Source organism: Phalaenopsis equestris, unplaced genomic scaffold, assembly GCF_001263595.1.
Source record: "Phalaenopsis equestris unplaced genomic scaffold, ASM126359v1 Scaffold000121, whole genome shotgun sequence".
Taxonomy (NCBI): domain Eukaryota; kingdom Viridiplantae; phylum Streptophyta; class Magnoliopsida; order Asparagales; family Orchidaceae; genus Phalaenopsis; species Phalaenopsis equestris.
The window spans coordinates 1,209,290-1,215,566 of record NW_018164563.1 but is presented as its reverse complement, the minus strand read 5'-3'; positions in this window follow the sequence as shown (position 1 = coordinate 1,215,566).

Below are 6,277 nucleotides of genomic sequence, written 5' to 3'. Positions count from 1 at the left end.
TGTTGATTGACATGTACGGTATAAAACCTCTCAGGGAGTTCGAATCTCCTCATGCACAGTTGATCATATAAAGATGGTATTCGAATTGTTAGGCAAATTAGGAATGATTGGAGGCTCGTGTAATAGCCTCTGACATATTTTACCCAAAAAATTTCATATTTACATACGTAAATTAACACTTTGGTGCTTTAAACTTATGCATGAAGGTGTACTTAATTTTTAAAAAGTGAGAATAATAATATTTCAAATGGGATATTTAAGAATTGACTGTTATGTGTGTAAATATGAGAGTTTAGGTGTGAGATATGTAGATACATAAGAATTGTGTGCTATTTTTGTATCTATACAATAAATTAATTTTAGCTCTTTAAATTTAATTTGGGTGATTTGAATTTAATGTAAAAAAATAATAATTTCAACTAATGAATTTAATAATAATAATAAATAAAATATTGTGTTGAAAATGAATATAAAAAACAGTGTAATTATCTTTGCTGTGTACCGAAAAATTCGTGGCGGTTGGGTGATAATTTAATGTCTTGGCATTGGACGAAGATCTATCATACATGGGTAAAAAAAATAGCATAAGGAGACACCACAATTTTTTATGTGGAAAAATATTAGAAGAGATAAAATCACATGAACTAGCCAAATCAATGTAATCCACCATGTAATTGTAACTACTCAAGTCAATTTTTTTCTGAATCAGTGAAAATAAAATTAGAAAGCGATTAAACACAGATGCATAATAGTCGTTAGCTATAAAATCTATAATTGGGCTACAACAAAAGTAATTATTGGCTATAATAACAATAGTTGGTCATAAAGGCCGTAGTTGGTTTCTACAAAAACAATTGTTGACCATAAAGTTATAGGCAATGGCTGCAATAGTAGTAGTTTGTCACATAGATCTTAATTAAAATTTGTAACAGTAGTAGTTGATTATAAAAATCATAGTTGGTTGTTACAAAGATAGTAGTCGGTCATAAAGACTGTACTTAGTGGCTGCAAGAGTGGCAGTTGGTCATGAGGGCTAAAGATGAAAGCCTTAACAATAGTAGTTAGCCTCATAAGACCACAGTTAATTGCTACAAAGAAAGTAGTTAGGCATAAAGGCTGTAGTCGGTGGCTAAAATAGCAACAGTTGGCCACATATGTTATAGTTGGAAGCAATAATAACAACAATTGGCCATAAAAGCTGGTGTTAGTTGTTATAATGACAATAGTTGGCCTGACAAGCTGTAGTCGGTGGAAGTAATAACAATATTTGCCTACATATGCTGTAGTTGGAAGTTACAATAGTAATAATTAATAAATGGTCATAAATGTTGCAGTTAGTTGCTACAACGATAGTAGTTGACCATAAAAATTGCAGTCAATAGCTGCAATAGTTGTAATTGGCTACAAAAGATCATAATTGCAAGTTGTAATAGCAGTAATTGGCCAAACCTATCATAGTTAGAGTTGCAAAGGAAATATTTGACCATAAAGATTGTAGTCGGTGATTGCAATAGTGGAAGTTTGTCAAATAGGTCATAGTTTGAAGTTGTAATAGTAGTAGTTGAATACAAATGTCATAACTGATTGCTATAAAGGATGTAGTTGGTCGTAAAAGATGAAGTTGGTGGCTGCAATAGTGGCAGTTGGCCACATATATAATTGTTAGAAGTTTTAATAGAAGTAATTAGCCAAATGCTATAGTTGATTTCTAAAAAAGTAATAGGTGGCCATAAAAGCTATAATCTGTGGCTGCAATAATGACAGTTGGCTACACAAGCCATAGATGAAAGTTACAATAGTATTATTTAGATACAAAAGCCATCGTCTGTCAACAATGGTTGCAAGCAGTGGTAGTCAATGGCGTAAATGGTCGGTGTTTTCATTTTTTTTATAACTTGTAGTCACCAACATGTCTAATCATCACCTTAGAGTTTCCTTTTCCAAAAAACCCTCTTGAATCATTTGAACAATTCAGAGTGGAGGAGAGATTGGAAAAGGAGGAATTAAGACAGAGACTAGACAGACAAATTGTAAAGAACCGGAGGAGTTTATATGCGGTAAACTTCATGTGGTAGGTTAAGATTGTATGTCCTAACAAGATTGAATTGAGATACATTGAAATGAATATCCACAAAAGAATACCTATATAAACTACCCAATCACAAGAGAACTAAATTAACGTTTTTTCTGGTCAAGAGCAACTCCCAAGGGAATGTATCGTCTTGGTTAATTACATCATGAGAAGTGCAATAACATGCTTTTCTTGAAAAAGAGGCTTGCACTTCATTCTTAAGTTTTGCCATGGAATGATGAAATATTGGAGGGATTCTCCAATTTTTTTTTGGGTTATCATCAAATCACTCATGGTGACCTGGTATGCGCACCGGAAAATTGCTTAATGAATGCATTTTTCAACTCTGTAGATGACCCAGAAGTGTTGTTTGGTAATGGACATACCATTCAAAGGCATAATTAAACAACTGGTTACGAACAAGCAGAGTAATAATGTGTCATTGTCGCCAGTGTTACAACAGAGCTCTCTAAATTATGTGATATGTGACGGGGATTATCGACTTCATCATATCTCTAGAATGAGGGGAAAAATTTTAGAGGATACAAAATGTACTCATACACATCCTGATATGGTCTACCCTTCCTCAAGATAGATTCATCCTGCTGAGCTGTCACGACAACCTTAACCTTTGCATCCACTAAGGATTACAGGCGTGAATCAGAAGTAATATGCTCAGGCTGAGCAACATTAAAAGACGATGTTGCCTCATAGGCTCAGACAATACGACATGTGCTACCAAATGTATCTCTTCCTATGTCGAAGGTGAGACTATATCAGGGCCAGCCTATAAAGTTGCTATTTATGCAGTCGAAAGAGCTATCTAGCTCTATATAAGGGCGATATCCTCATTAGTATGATCCCCTTGACTGATCATGGAGACATCTTCAGCCTCAACAGGCTCACAATGATCAACCTCATCGAGATCAACAATCATAAAATGGTGAGTTGCCTTTTCAAAATTGTGTATCTCCTGACCAGGTCTTCCTCCTTGAGGAGACCATTAGGAATGTCAAGAAGATTGCCAGACAGCTCTTCCTATGAATCAAACTCAACCCCACCCTCAAGGTTAAGCCGACGTAGCTCCAAGCTGTGATCGACTGAGGGGACAACCTACTGCAGGATCGAAACCATAGCCTCTAAAATTAGAGCTAGAACCACAAGAGGCACAGTAGCAAGAGTCTTTTGGTCATTTGCTCTTGAGCGGGCGATAACCCTTTATAATGTATTTATTTTAAAAGAAGTGTAGGGAGTATTGGTGGGAGTGAGCCTTGGATCTCTCCTTATCACCAAAAGAAGTATACATATAATATTTACTTAGAATATTCATATAATAAGCAAGCAACTCTTTTTTTTTTTAATTGTCTTCAATAAAAGTGGATACAAAAGAGGGTGTCTGTTATAGTAGCACTAGTAATAGGAACAAAACCAAGCTCTGGTACATCCTCATCAAGCACTATGCCCAGAGCCTCTTAAAGCTCTTAGACATCTTTTATAGTTTGTACCATATATCGCAAATACTCTGGTTTCAAAGCGGACCAACTAGAGGACCCAAGTCTCTTACTACGCGGACCTCACGGGTGAGGGAAGTAGATGAGCTTCTTCATGACTTGCTTAGATGTCTCTGAGATCCGAGCTAGGAACTTCTCCCTAGAAATATGACCCTTTCCCCTTAGAGAGGAAACCATCCCCACAATCTTCCTCGTCAGAAGATTGGTGAAGGTGCAGTCTATCTAAACAACGAGCTTGAAATGTATTGTATCACTTGGAGGGATACACCTCTTAGCTATCCTGGTGGGGCTGTAGTCCTCGCAGCCAAAAAGAATAGAGAACCAATTCTCAGCCAAGAGAACGTGGGACTCCATTTGGGTTGGAACTAAAGTAATAATAGAAACTTGCTGCTGGAACCCCAACAACAACTTGTTCCTGGATCTCTGGGCCCTTCTGCCCAATCTGGAAGTAGGAGTAGCCTCGGAGGGACTTGAGATAACAGGGTTGGAGACCGCAATATAGAGAAGAGTAATGACTTCTGTGTTATCAGAAGACTCACCTGTGACAGGTAATGAAATCTGTGAAAACGCAAAGGAACGACCTGATAGTCTAGAAAAGACTGATTGACACTATGCACATTAATGCCAAGCGCCATCCTCTTCTTCATAGAAGAGATGGGTGTTAAGTAAGCCATCACATCAAGAGTAGTTTGATTTACACGACCTTCCTTTTTAGGGGAAGGGCTCAAAGCAGATTCCTTAGAAGGTGTGCGATTATTGAGGGTAATCCGTATAGGGTGCTTGAAGGAACCGAAAGTTATGACACCCTTAGGAGTATAGAAAATGCTAGGGGTAAATGTAATAGAGTTCCCCCTCGACAGTAGTGATCATGGCCACCTTCTCACTATCCATTTTTGTTAAGCAAAAAGAGAAATCAATTAAAAAATATGGAAAGGTTAAGAAAATCAATCAAAATAGTATAAAAACATCAGTGTGTACGACAATGCAGTGACTTGAATGTTGAGGGAAAGAAAAGAGAAAGGGATATAATAGTGTTGACTTGCTAATTGTGTCAATTGGTATGTGGATCTAAAGTCTAACGTCTAAAAGGACACAAACTGTGATGCTACGAAGAAAGGAATTGTCACTAAAATCTAAGCAGGGCTTCTGAAATGGAGAGAGAGTGTTTTCCCTCGTGAAGCCACCAAACTTGTTTCACTTCTTTTGTTTCACTTCTAGTTGTAACTTGGAGTCGCCAGCCTGTTTAGTCATCACTTAGAATTTCCTTTTCCAACATACCCACTTACTTGAAGTGCGTGAACGATTCAGAGTTCAGGAAGAGGTAGAAAAGGAGGAATTAAGACGGAGACTAGACAGACAAATTGAAAAGAACTAGGGAGCTTATGTGAGTTAAACCTCGTGCGATGCGTCAAGGGTGCATGCTCGAACAAGATCGGATCGAGAAACCTAGAACTGAATATCCACAAAATAATACCTACATAAACTACTTAGTAACTAGAGAACTAAAAGAAATTTTTTTAGGGGTCAAGACCAACTCTCAAGGGAACACATCCCCTTGATTAATTACATCTTGGGAAGTGCCCAAGTATACTCCTGATTAGAGGAGTCTTAATTACATTTATGTGATGGTTAGTATATAGTGTTACAAAGGAGAGTTACCTCATGAGAACGTTGTGTGGCTTTCAAAGTTCAAGCTAAGCCAAAAAACAAAGAGTGAGTCTCTCACATCGTGAAGCAGCTCATTAGCACACAAGGCACATGAAGTAACCCTGTCAACTTGTATGGTCCGTACTATTCTTCCAAGGTCAAACAAAACTATAAAGATAGAGGGTGAGTCACCGTATCCCAAATGGACATCTGCTTATCTGCAATTAAAGCTACTAGACTCCATCAATGAAGCGTCAAAAAGAGCAGCAAAGGAAGGGTAGAGTCTTCCTAATCAGGTAGAGAGCCACAATAGAATATCATAGATCCGTCATCCCAAGATATTAGGACACTGAGTCAACCTAGTTGTGAAGGTAGTCAACCCAACATAATTGGAGATCCCCTTTTTAGCAATCTGTGAATTTCTTCATTCATGGAAACCTAAGTAGCCTTAAGGACGCTCTAAGTTCTATGACCCTATATAGTTAGGAAGGGCAGGGGTGGGACTTAAGCTTACCAAAGTGACAAGGATACCGTTAGATTGGAAAGGAGAAGAGAGATCCAGCTAAAAATCTGAAAACACTATCAACAAAGGAATTACTCCTCTCTAGGTCGGGGAAGCCTCTAACGCCCTAAACACACTAAATAACCACTTAAGTAGAAATCTATGCTATGCTAGTCAAGTTGTAGAAGCACGGAGACTTCTCGGAACATGTAATATGATGCAGTTCTCTAATATGTCCTAAGCATAGAGACCCTACTAATTATGGCTTTGGTGAGGTCATGATATGAAACTTATTTAAAATCTAACCCGAAAGTCAGGCGATGCAGAAAGTAAAAGTTAGATTTTAAAATATTGATTATTTTAATCTTAAATTTTAATTAGTCTTAAAAATTTTATTAAGATTTTATAAAAATTTTAAAATTGTAGGTCCTAAAGAGCCTAAAAGATCAGCATGATTCCCATCCAAAAGCCAAGGTAAAAAGAGCAGAACCAGTTTCAAGCATACAAGCATACAATAGAAAAAGTAAAGGAAATGCAATATATATA